The sequence below is a fragment of the Oncorhynchus masou genome, chromosome 28, assembly GCF_036934945.1.
Source record: "Oncorhynchus masou masou isolate Uvic2021 chromosome 28, UVic_Omas_1.1, whole genome shotgun sequence".
In the NCBI taxonomy this organism is placed as follows: domain Eukaryota; kingdom Metazoa; phylum Chordata; class Actinopteri; order Salmoniformes; family Salmonidae; genus Oncorhynchus; species Oncorhynchus masou.
Genome location: NC_088239.1, coordinates 37,757,846 through 37,771,686, shown reverse-complemented (window position 1 = coordinate 37,771,686; position 13,841 = coordinate 37,757,846). Strand labels below are relative to the sequence as shown.

Genomic DNA, 13,841 nt, shown 5'->3' with positions numbered 1-13,841 from the left:
AGCTGGCTGTATGGACGGGGACAGTATGTCCGGAGTATATGATTCTGTGAAACAGAGTATGTTAAAGTCCCTGATGTGTCTCTGGAAGGAGAACCTCACCCTGAGTTTGTCTACTTAATTGTAGACGAGCTCGTGTACTTAGGAGCTAGATAAAGAGCTGCCATGTCTATCAACGCCATCTTCTGTAATAGTACTAGGCTATGATACTGTGATGTAATATGAGAGGATGATTTGATTAGCTAACGGTGCCTCTGTACACAGGTTTGATCCCTGCTAGCTAACATTAGCAAGCTAGTTAGCTCATAATCAAACAAACCTGACAACATGTTTGATGCATGTTGCCAGCTTGCTTTCAATAATGTTTCAACTCGAACTGGATAGCTACTGCCCTTGTTTGTTGTAATTAATGGGCAAAGAAACACCCACATTAAACCACACCTCCAAGACAACTCTTGTTTAACTTCAGTCATGGCCGCTAGTATTTCTTAATGAACATTAAAGAATAACAAGGCCAAATCAGGAAGTGCAATCGCCCTTTAACAGTTTGAAGAATCTGCTAAGTGGGCAATGCTACGGGAAAAGGGATAAGCACAGCATACATCACAGAATCCCCTAGGGTGGAAGAGGGGGTTGAGAGTGGAAGAGGGGGTTGAGAGTGCACCAATATGGAGAATTTAGAAGAATCTATGTCCAACTTCCTGTCTCAGTTCAACACACCAACCCTAGGGATTAGACCTCAGGACAATCCTCTGCAAATGCCTATATACTGAGGACATCCGTCCAACATAGAACTGATAATCATCAGCATGCTGAACCTGTGTACAGTAATGCACATGGTTTACAATAGCGCTGGTACGACCAGATAAAGAAGCTAGTTATGAATTCGGATTCCTCCATTGAAATGTGTGGTAGGGACCTGTCCTAGGACCAACATATACAGTTTACCCCTGACCTGTCAATGACACCAATCGCTAGGCAGAGTTACTGCATTAAGAGTGCTGCTGTATTTTCAGTGCTTTACATGGGGAGGGGGAGTTCTGGCAGTCAGTACTGTATGGTGTTGAGTGACGCATTCCTTAGCGCCTCTGTGTGTGAGAATGCGTGTGTGTACTCCATCATGTTCTATACAGAGCCTAGCTGCACAGACAGCCTGTCTGCGACCCCAAGATTAGACTGAATAGCTGACTTGCTGACAGACTGACTGGCTGACTGATAGACTGACTGGCTGGCTAACTGGCTGACTGACTGAACTTAGAAGAGCTGAGAGCCACAATTAGTTATTCTGCCATGGCATTACCCAACTTCTGTGTTGCAGAAATGCAACTGACCAAAGGTCCTTCAGTCAGGTTAAGGCCAACAGCCCATGGCTCCAAACTCTATAGGAATGTATCCTAGACCTAATGAATCTAAGCTAATAATCTATAATGTGATTCAGTTGTTGAGAAGTCTTTATGTTAGAGACTAAATGTTGTAAATGTGCTTCAGTGCTTCAGCAAAAGTTGAAGTTCACGCAACACCGATTTGAGCCCAAAATGTCTTGCACCTACTTTGTACCAGCTCAAATAATCATCTGAGATCTCTGGACAGTGTAAATGAAGATAATTTATATGTTTTTGGTCAGAACCAAAACCACAGCCCCTGTTATTTTCTCCAACATTCCTGTTGGTTTGACTTTTAGTCCAGTACAGAGTTCCAAGGAAACGTTCGAATGAGAAAATATGCCTGTAAAATGCCAGCGAGGTGTCAAGTAAGAAAAACAACAAGGCTACTTCTATTCTATGAAGCTTAGCAGCTGGAGACAGGAATGTTCTTCAAGTCTTCAGAGGGACTAGGGACATGGCAGCAAAACATAAGATAACATTTAGACCAACACAAGGGTTATCGAAGATGATAACCCTACACAATGCTGCTTTTGAGAGGTTGCATCTTTTTATTTTTTTCAACTTTTTTATTTATCCATTATTTTACCAGGTAAGTTGACTGAGAACACGTTCTCATTTACAGAAACAACCTGGGGAATAGTTACAGGGGAGAGGAGGGGGATGAATGAGCCAATTGTAAACTGGGGATTATTAGGTGACTGTGATGGTTTGCGGGCCAGATTGGGGATTTAGCCAGGACACCGGGGTTAAAACGTGTTCATGCTACACGTTCCCCAAGGACACCCCCCCCCACCCCCTCAACTCAAAAAGTGGCACACAGAATGCAAAAATATTCTTAGAAATATTTAACCTCCACATTAACAAGTCCAATAGCTCAAATGAAAGATAAACACCTTGTTCATCTACCCAGCGAGTCAGATTTCTAATGTTTTACGGCGAAAACATAGCACATATGTATGTCAAACCACCACAAAGACACAGACGATATGTAGCCATTTTGTCGAACAAAAAACACAATCACAAACGCAGGATTAAAAGAAAAATAATTCACTAACCTTTTGAAAATCTTCATCAGATGACAGTAATAGGACATGTTACACAGTACATTTGTTTTTTTTCAATAATATGCTATTTATATCCATAAATCTCCGTTTACATTGACGCCATGTTCAGAAAATGCTAAAAAATGTCCGGAGAAATTATAGATAACTCCGCCAGATAACGCCAGATAACAGCAATACACATCATAAACTTTGACGAAATATACATGTTCTACATATAGTTAGAAAGATACACTGCTTCTTAATGCAATCGCTTTGTCACGTTTATTTTTAACGTTACAGAAATCGTTCACTATTCAATAATCTGAGACGGTGCTCAGACATAAGCAATATTTCTCCGCTATGTTGGAGTCAACAGAAACACAAAATTACAACATAAATATTCCCTTACCTTTGATGGTCTTCAATCAGAATGTAGTGGAAGGAGTAATACTCACCCAAAACATCGTTTGGTTTCAAGTCGTGTGTCTTTGTATTAGCATATTGCGACAAGTTCCAGCTGAAATGCATCCAAAATTACTTCTGGTCCCGAACAGTTGCGCATCAAAACTTCAAAATTACATATTATATGTCGACTAAATTGGTCAAACTAAGTGCAGACTCAAGCTTTAGGATGTTATTAACGTACAAAACAATTGGCGATTCAAACGGACAAAAGCAATTCCTCTCAGACAATCTGGAATGAAGGAATGACTGTGTACAATTCGCGCCTGCCAAAGGGTCAAAGCTCGCGGGATTTGCACATTAAACGCTCTACTGATAGAAGACATCTCGCGGAAGACATAGAAACTGTTCCCAGATCCATAGCTGGTTGGGAAGGGTGGGGGCGATGACGTCCAAGTTGGCCCAACTTTCCTGATGAAAAAACTAGTTTGGGAGATTGGCTGCCCTGTGAGTTCTGCTATACATACAGACATAATTCAAACGGTTTTAGAAGCTTTAGAGTGTTTTCTATTCAATAATAATTATTATATGCATATATTAGCAATTTTGGACAGATTTTTTTCCAGTTTACTATGGGCACGCAATTCATCCAAAGGGGGCAGTATTGTCCCGAGCCTTAACAGGGTTTACACCCATACTCTTACAATAAGTGCCATGGAATCTTTTAATGACCTCAGAGAGTCAGGACACCCGTTTAACGTCCCATCCGAAAGACAGCACCCTACACAGGGCCCTGGGGCATTGGGATATTTTTTAGACCAGAGGAAAGAGTGCCTCCAACACCACTTCCAGCAGCATCTGGTCTTCCATCCAGAGACCGACCAGGACCAACCCTGCTTAGTTTCAGATGCAAGCCAGCAGTGGTATGCAGCTCATGAGGGTAACTTAACTTAAGAATCAGTACCTCCTGGAAAGATCTTTCACTGGGCAGATATACAACACAGGGGCCAACAAGATGGAGGGGGGGGATTGAGACTATTATGGGAACTTGACTTAACAACCAAATTGCTGAAAGTATTTGCCTCCTCTGGGAGTGGAACAAATACAGACAGATCTCCAGTTAAACTCAACCATGTCCAAAACCAGACATAGATCACTGGTGCTTAGACAGCGTGGTAGTGGGGCAGCTCCCTCAAACACCATCATCTAGGTGGTACACGTACACACACACAAACATACACACACACACAAACCCTCTCATCAACTCATTGCGGTGTTCAAGAGAGGAGAGGTGACACATGGTGGTCTGTCTGTGGAGAGTACCATGACTAAAAAGGACACGACCTGAGCTCTCAGGCAATTCTCTGGGACAGGATACTTTCAGCAGTCAGACCAGGATAGTAGCTGCCTGCCTGGTGCCCGCACTTCATTGGGGAAACCAGAGCACTCACAGCCATGTTCCTGAGCCGAGCTTCCTTATTTGGACAGGCACCAGTTGTCATGCCCATCTCTCCTACAATGTTCCAACGTTCCATCTACCTGGTATTTTCCCCATGATAACCACCCTTTTCCTTCAAAAAACATACAGCCCACTCGGAGCACTTTCCCTGTTTTTTTATTTAGCTGGCCTCTCGGCCAGGTCTCTCTTGTAAAAAAGGTTTTCTAGGACCTCAATGGAGCTTCCTGGATAAATAAAGACACATTTAAAAAAAAAAGCTGACCAATCGTGTATAAAGCTGGATGGGAGAGGGTTAAAAACAATCTCTGCATGTCTAGATTGTTGAAAGCTGTGTGACTCTAAGCATCAGATTGAGATTGAGTCGCTCGCAGGTTTTAGCCACGACAGGCTTTATTTGTCAGCTCCTCTGCTTTAGAAATATCTACACGTCAGCAAATGCTTCATAGCAGCAGCAGCAATAATAGTAGAGTCACAAATCCCAAGCTAGCTGCTTTTCTGGGTAAAGCAGAGAGAGAACTTGGCAGTACTCCACTGTGACAATGCTCCAGAGAGAGCTTGCATTGGGATTTCTCCTTCTCCAGCCATGAAAAGAAGGAATGGAAAAACAGGAAAAGAAGGTTTTGTAACAGGGAAAGGGCTGCCTTAAACCCAGAGAAAATAACTTTTACAGTGACTGCGCCACTCCCTCCTTCTCCCTCCTCTTTATGCTCCTCCCCCATCTCAACAGACCCTCTTATGACAGACAAAAGCAATGGGAGAATCTCATATGCATTTCCTTAATTTCTCACGTCCTCTGTCCTCGCCTCCTTCTCAACCCATCGGAAGAGAAGGTCAGAGGGGAAGGGACCTATTCCCTGAGTAGGAGAGGCTGAGCCGAGACGATCCTGATAATGTCTTCACTGTCCCAAATTGCCAGCATGCTGTGAGAGCCCGTGGAGATCCTACCAATGAGAGCTCTTCAGTCACAGAATAGAATAAAGAATGGAATAGAAATGTTAAAATATATAGCCTACACGAACACAAATCCACTGGAATATCCCCAGAAAGGTCACTCAATGTTTGAAAGCTGATTCCAGTTGCAATAACAACAGATGTTTTAAAAATAAAACTTTGTGAAGAATATTGACTGGAAGGTACTTCAGCTCCCTGCAGTCCTTCAAAAAATCTATAGCACTTTCGCCTTTCTAGTGCGTTTTCAATTAAGCCTATTTTTGTCTCCCTTCCCCTTCAAAAATACATCTGCTTCTAGTCTGGCAAAACTAATAATTCTCCTAATAATACAATTCCCCAGTTGAAATTGTCATTAGGCCTATAACAAGGACTACTAGGCCCCCCCAAAAAAAGAACAACCCAAAATATCTGGAGCATGGCCAAGTTCACACTACTCCCGTCAGTGCTGACTATTTCTGACTCGCCCATATGGTTTTCACCCTCCGATAATAATCAACCATCTCACAGACTAGGCCTATGAGCATGATGCTTAGTGTAAGAAGCATAAATCCCCAAAAAGTATCCATTTTCCATACCATCTCAAATGATAAATCCATAAAATCATTCAGGCAAGGGGAAATATAGAGACATTTGATTTCATCTCAATCTTAGCTAACGGATAGCAATCACTTCCATACACAATCCATTTCTGTGCTACTCATAGTACTTGAGTTTCTTTCCTGTCGCACACCCATGGCCCCAACGAACAGCTGAGCTATGATAATTAGTCCACCTGTACAGAGATGAAATAAGGGAGATGAATACTATGAGCCTGGGGGCTTGCTCTCTGGGCTGGAGTTCAGACCACCTGCAGTTGCCAGCAGCAGTTGTAGTCAGACCTGGGTTCAAATACTATTTGAAATCAATTAAATACTTTGAACCTTTGATCTCGAATGCCTGGAGTGTAAGATGGGTGTTGTTTGCCGTTTAGTCTATACTATTGGTCCATTAAGCCAGGCAAGCTTAATCAAGCATATTTGAAATTGTTTCAAAATAGTATATGAACCCAGGTCTGACAGGAGTACAGTGAGACATCTCTCTCTGCATTGGTTTGCTGAATTTGCCCTTCCTTTGCTGGAACACAGGAAGCTCATCTCAATCACACAGGAAGATAGCCGACATGCTGCCTGGCAATAGGCCACATCTTTAAATCTATCCATCCACAATGATTTAAGTTCTGGAAAACACAGCAACACAGCACAGCAACAAGACCATTCACTGCTACCGCAACCACCCAGAGCTTATATTTAATGGATAAGAGTGGCAGAAATTAATGTCAGAGAAGGTCTCGCAAAAATAATAAATTAATTTGACAAATAAGGATGTTTGGGTAGCTATTCGAAGCGTCATGGCAGAAGACAGATGACCATTAAAAGGGGTCAATATTTACTGTGAGAAGTGATTGATCAGTTTCTCAAAGCCTTGATGTTGGAGCAGGATTAACACAGATGCTCATATGAGGGATTAATAAAGTCCCTCAGCCTGCCGTAGAAAATCCTGCTAGCTGCCTGCTACTGTGTTCCCAGTTGAGCTAAGGACTAATTTACTAAAGTTGTTAAAGATGTTAATAATAAGCCACTAATAATAGAAGTTGAATAAAGAGAAAACAATACCTTAAATAATCCATTAAAAATGGATCATTCTTGTGCAATTTATATTGATAGAAAACCCTCAGTGTGGCCTATCATTATTTTAGGCTATCTGGCATTAGCGTGGAAGCTTTGGGGCCTAACTGTACGCTTGCCAAATAGCCTATACGCCAAACAGAAAATGCTTTTGGGAACGGGCAGAACAAGTGAACTTCGATCCACGGAGGCAAAAAGGACAATGGTGGAGTTCAATAATTCAATAAGAAAAAAAAAAGCTTTGAAATGAAGAGTTCAAAATAAAGAGAAGGAAGGGCAAGAAAAGTCATGTTTGGGAAAGATTTAGTGAAGTGGTAAAAGAGGAGGATGGCAGTGTCTGCCGATACCATAACTCCACCTCACCTCATAGGGCACACTGTTAACGATGTTAACGTCAGCAAACCGCTCGCCCACATGACCCCATACACACCGCCTGCCAGGTACAGTTGAAACCAGGATTCATCTGTGAAGAGCACATTTCTCCAGCGTGCCAGTGGGGAGGATGTCAAGCACACAGATGAGCTTCCCCCGAGACGGTTTCTGACAGTTTGTGCAGAAATCCTTCATTTGTGCAAACCCACAGTTTCATCAGCTGTTCAGGTGACTGGTCTCAGACTGGTCTGCAGTTGAAGAAGCTGGATGTGGAGGTCCTGGGCTAGAGTGGTTACATGCGGTCTGCGCTTGTGAGTCCCAGTGGGCGTACTGCCAAATTTAAAATTACGTTGGAGGTGGTTTATAGAGAAATGAACAACAGTCCATTCCAATTGCACGCTCCCTCAAAACTTGAGACATCTGTGGCATCTGTGTGTTGTGTGACAAAACAGTCAAATTTTAGAGTGGCCTTTTATTGTCCCCAGCACAAGGTGCACCTGTGTATGGATCATGTTGTTTCATCAGCTTCTTGATATGCCACACCCGTCAGGATTATCTTGGCAAAGGGAAACGCTCACTAACAGGGATGTAAACAAATTTGATTGACAGAAGCTTATGAGTATGGGAAAATTCTGGGATCAGCTTATGAAACATGGGTCCAACACTTCAAATGTTGCGTTTATATTTGTTTCAGTGTATTTATGACATTCTGGTGAGCAAGGGTTTATTTAGTCTTATAGGGCAACATGTAATGACAGAAGAGAAGCAGCATGTATCCAATTATAGACAATATAGACAACTATAGATTATAGACAACTATAGACAGTGAAAACTCACTGTATTAGCCTAGGAATTAAATCTCTGCAGGCCTAGAACAGTAAGCACTCACTACTTCCTCCTGGAATCATTGGGGGAAAAAAGGTCAACTTTCATTGCAAGGCAATATGTAATTTTTTTCAGAAGCTGCAATTGAATATTGTGTTGGGTTTTGCATTCTTCTACTCACCTGAAATGGCACAAAGCATTGATTCTTCATCCATGTTATGTCTTACTAAAGCAAATGAAAAGCTAGCATTTGTAACAAGGTGAAAAGCCATTTTGAACAGAACTGCATTGAATCCTACAGCCTACAAACCTTTACATTTCTGGGCTATAGGCAAGGAAAATATGCAACTAAGTGACCATGCATGACCCTTGAGGTCTCAGAATTCTGTAGGAACAGAAGCTTCTAAGCGAGGACCATGCAGAGTCCCTTCAATGTCCTTTACAGATCAACCTTTAACAAATATCATTCATGTAGCTTGAACACAGGTACTTTGTTCATTTCGGTATACTCGTGCATAGAGTATAGATACGAATACCATGGCAACGACGATCTGGTAAGTGTTAGGAAAATCCATCTTAAACAAAGATATACTGTATGGTGTAACTTTAAATTAAAACAAATTTAAACTCCTCCAAAATAGAACGTTCACATAGGCAAAGCACTGTAAAAAAAAAAAAAAAAAAAAAAAAAAGTGCAAGTCCTCAATTCCACTTAAAGCCCTTCAATGTTCAAACTGTCATAACAATAAACAACATCTGACTACACACCGGCTGAGATAATATGACTGCACAGAGCCTGAGATCATCCCACTCTATTGTTTACTAACAATACAAGGAGTTTGGCCCATTTTCAACACAGACCTCCTGTAGCCTTGCCAGGTTGACTAAACCAAGGGTTCTGTCCCAAATGGCATCCCCTATGGAGGCACCCCTCCATTCCCCGATGGACCCTGGTCAACAGCAGTGCACTACATAGGGAATAGGGTTCCACTTGCACAACCTTAACCACACCATTTCTCGGAGTGGTTTTGATGCCGTTTTTAGACCTGGATGTGGAAATCACAAAATGGCTCCATCAGAGGGGAGTGGCTCCATCAGAGGGGAGTGGCTCCATCAGAGGGGAGTGGCAGGGCCTTAGGGCCACACTCTATGTAAACTACCGAGGAGGTCAAACCTAAACTCAAAGCCCTAACCCGCAATTTCCACACACAAAATGGCAATTATAACCCAGACAGCACACATACTTTTATAAGAGTGGAAATCAATCCGATATAGGCTTGACCATAGAAATCCTTTAACTCACGGTTCTATAATGTAATCCAATGGCTAAAACACAGTAAATCATGCCTATTCTTATAACTTTATCTCATTCAGATACACTGCAATAGAGCACAGTTTATTTCTAACATCAGCATGAGATGATTTCATAATTAGACTGAAGTAGGACTAAAAATCGAGTTGAGAACTTATTATGAATTCTAAATTTGTCCACTCTCCCACGGTTAAAGTCCTTAGGTGATTCCAGGATGTGCTAGTTAGAGCAGACAGTGATTTACTGACAAACAAAACATGATAACCACATTGTTATCATATGTTTGTTGTAGTCAGACGACTCCTTGTTGTGTGTTATGGGTGTAACAGGCAGGCCTTGTACTACTTGTTTTCTAAACAAATCTCCCCTTTCAGCACAAATCATGTGTTGGAGTAGCAGCAGATGTAGTGCACATTCATCACTTCCATCTCAGAGAGACAGGAGGTCTATGTCTCACACACACAAAACATTACATGACTCCCAGAACGGGAGGGCGGGGTCTTCTGTCAGTGAATCTGTAAATCAGATGAAAAGCCAGCCCTCCAGCAGCTGTTATCTGGGGTTGGAGGTCACATCCATTCAGCTGGTAGATTCCCAGCCTTGCATCTCCTACAGTACCTACTGTCTCCACCCTCCATCTCTCCTAACACACACACCACGCACACACAATGTCCCACGTGTAAACACACACACCCATTCTCTCTTCTTCTCCCTCAATTAGCCGTAACTCCTTCTCCTCCTCCCTTCCTCTACTTTCCTTCCTCCCTCATTCCACCACTCCATTCCCTTAATTAAACTCTAGCCACACTGAGAAGTCAGCTCGCCTCGGCCAGCTGTATTTACAAGGTTAAAGAAAACCACACAAACATCATATCTGAGATTAAATGGGGGCCTTTTTCTGCTTGATCCAATTAAATGTGACAGCCTGCACAGTGCACAACATCTTCCTTCCAAAAATTTTTTTTTTTTGCATACACATATTTAGCAATGTTATTAGGGGTGTAGCAAAATGCTTGTGTTCCTAGCTCCAACAGCGGAGTAGTATCTAACAATTCACAACAGTACACACAAATCTAAATGTAAAAAATGGAATTACGAAATATATAAATATTAGGACGAGCAATGTCGGAGTGGCATTGACTAGAATACAGTAGAATAAATAATATACATATGATATGAGTAAAACAGTATGTAAACATTATTAAATTGACCAGTGTTCCATTATTAAAGTGTCCAGTGATTCCATGTCTATGTACATAGGGCAGCAGCCTCTAAGGTGCAGGGTTGAGTAACCGTGTGGGAGCTGGCTAGTGACCGTGACTAAGTTCAGGGCAGAATACTGGGTGGAGGCCTGCTAGTGATGGCTATTTAACAGTCCGATGGCCTTGAGATAGAAGCTGTTCCTCAGTCTCTCGGTCCCAGCTTTGATCCACCTGTACTGACCTCGCCTTCTGGATGATAGTGGGGTGAACAGGCTGTGGCTCGGGTGGTTGATGTCCTTGATTATCTTTTTGGCCTTCCTGTGACATCTGGTGCTGTAGGTGTCCTGGAGGGCAGGCTGTTTGCCCCCGGTGATGCATTGGGCAGGCCGCACCACCCTCTGGAGAGCCCTGTGTTTGCGGGAGGTCCAGTTGCCATACTAGGCGGTGATACAGTCCGACAGGATGCATCTGTAAAAGTTTGTGAGAGTCTTAGGGGCCAAGACAAATTTCTTCAGACTCCTGAGGTTGAAGAGGCGCTGTTTCACCTTCTTCATTACACTATCTGTGTTGGTGGACTATTTCACCTTATCCACTGCGGTCCTGCTGATGTGGATGGGGTCGAGCTCCCTCTGCTGTCTCCTGAAGTCCACAATCAACTCCTTCCTTTTGTTGACGTTGAGTTATTTTCCTGGAACCCCTCTGCCAGGGCCCTCACCTCCTCCCTGTAGGATGTCTCATCATTGTTGGTACTCACGCCTACTACTGTTGTGTCATCTGCATACTTGATGATTGAGTTGGAGGCGTGCATGGTCACGAAGTCATGGGTGAACAGGGAGCACAGGAGGGGGCTGAGCATGCACCCTTGTGGGGCCCCTATGTTAAGGATCAGTGTAGTGGAGTTTTTTTCCTAACTTCACCACCTGGGGGTGGCCTGTCAGGAAGTTCAGGACCCAGTTGCACAGGGCGGGGTTTAAACCCAGGGCCCTAAGCTTAATGATGATCTTGGAGGGTACTATGGTGTCGAAGGCTGAGCTGTAGTTAATAAACAGCATTCTTACATAGGTATTCCTCTTGTCCAGATGGGATAGGGCAGTGTGTTGGCAATCCCAATAGATCTGTGTATCTATTCGGGCAGTATGCAAGTGGGTGTAGGGTAAGGTGGACGTGATATGATCCTTACTTACCATCTTATATTATAAAGGGCAACTGAATGTCTGAAGCTGTTGATTTTGTAAGCTGATTGGTGGTGGATCAAGGAAAATGACATTGACTGTATCAGGAGAGAGAGATGTCGCTCTATAAGACTAAAAGGAGGTTGAGTGTGTAGACTTGTTTGTTTTGAAGTCATAACCACTGGCTGTGCGCTTCTTTGGGACACACCTAGCCCTGATGTTATCTACGTGTCATGACCCGAACACACATCTCAACACACACACACGCAGTGGCCTTCTCAGCATACCCAGACCGATCTCTCAAGCATCAACACCACATTTAATGTGATGATGACCATCAACAGAAGCAGCTTTGTGGCCTTAGTCTATAAGATTATTTATTGTTAATTTGACACAGACCTACTTGTATGAGACACCGATCATACTTGTATGAGACACAGATCATATGTGATCACAAGGAGCTAACTTCTTCATCCCTTAACTGTGACAAATTTTTGTGTATAATTAAACAATATTGGCCATTATAAACTGAGTGGGTCGAGCCCCGAATGTTGATTGGCTGACAGCCATGGTAGATCAGGGGTATGACAAAACATGTATTTTTACTGCTCTAATTATTTTGGCTACCAGTTTATAATAGCAATAAGGCACCTAGGGGGTTTGTGATATATGGCCAATATACCATGGCTAAGGGCTGTGTCCAGGCACTCTGCATTGCATCGTTCTTAAGAACAGCCCTTAGCCGTGGTATACTGGCCATATACCACACCTTCTCCGGCCTTATTGCTTAAATATACCACGCCTAAGGGCTGTTCTTAGACACAATGCAGAGATCCTCGAAGCAGCCCTTTGCAGTGGCATATTAGTCATATACTACAAACCTCAGAGGTTCCTTATTGCTATTATAAACCGGTTACCAACATAAATATAACAATACAAATATACCACAGATTTCAGCCAATCAGCATCCAAGAGCCAAACAACCCGGTTTATTATCTATTATAGACCTGTGGCCCCCAATGTAGGACAGGCATCAAGCACAATAGCCTATCCAACTCGCCTACAAACACGGCAAGATTATCATGAGGATGACATTCGTTGTTGAATGGAAACAAAAACATGGAAGGCAAAATTGTCAGATGAAATGTTGTTCAAAACACTACTTAAAAACAATATACTGTCCAAAATATATTTTTCTGTACCAGATCATGTGAAGATTCAACCCCAACTACAAAAAAAAAGACAGATTGAGATCCATCTGGAACAAATATTCTCTCTCCACCCAAAATATTTATTCTGGTCCAAATTGGAAGACTGCCAAGATCCTACTGTCTGCCTGTAAAAAATTATTGAATTCTAGATAGGATATCCATCATCCAAGTCCTTCATCCATGTGGAAAAAGAATAGACTTTGGTTGGAGAGTAATCAACGAACGGATAAAAACAGGGTTCATACAATTATCAAATTATAACATTTACCTTCTCCTCGTGATTTATTGCCGAGGCAACATACGTAAATGTATCTATCCTTTTTAAAATATCCGTAGTGATCCGCTACCCAGCGTAGACACAGCAACAATTGCCTTGTTGGCAAAGGGAGCTACTTTCTCCTCCTGCAAAAAGTCACGGTCGATTTACTCCCCCACGGGTCATTCCTTAAACAGTTACTCCATTGCGAAAGGGAAAAATATTATCTACTATTTGGTTGTATAAAAGTGTACTTATTAGATATATTTAGTATTTTCCAGTAGCCGCGAACCTCTTTTTCTTCGCAAAATTAGATGAAGAGACAAGTCCGCATTGCCCTCCTCTGAACGAAGCCCCAATTTCACAGGAAAAACCAGGTGACGTCATGAATTTAAGACACGCCCATATTACATTACAGGCTATTATCCGTTATTATGGATATGGCTACTGGTGACATGTATGAGCATAATGAAAGTTCTCCCAAAACTAACCCTGGTATAGCCCCCTCTTGTCAAATCAATTTCCCGAATGTTGTGTATGGATGGGTTTTTGTTATGTAGCCTATTACGTAGCCTGTTCAGTCTCTCTCT

The 13,841-nt window shown here is 42.5% G+C and overlaps 1 protein-coding gene across 1 annotated transcript in view; it reads right to left on the bottom strand.

Moving 5' to 3' along the window:
* Positions 1-13,628, bottom strand: part of LOC135517549 (integrin beta-1-like) — a 49,580-nt gene extending 35,952 nt beyond the window's left edge. Inside the window, exon 1 of the mRNA XM_064941959.1 lies at positions 13,264-13,628. The gene's annotated coding sequence lies outside the window, so the exon portion shown is untranslated. The remainder of the gene's footprint in view (positions 1-13,263) is intronic.
* Positions 13,629-13,841: the final 213 nt, after the last annotated feature.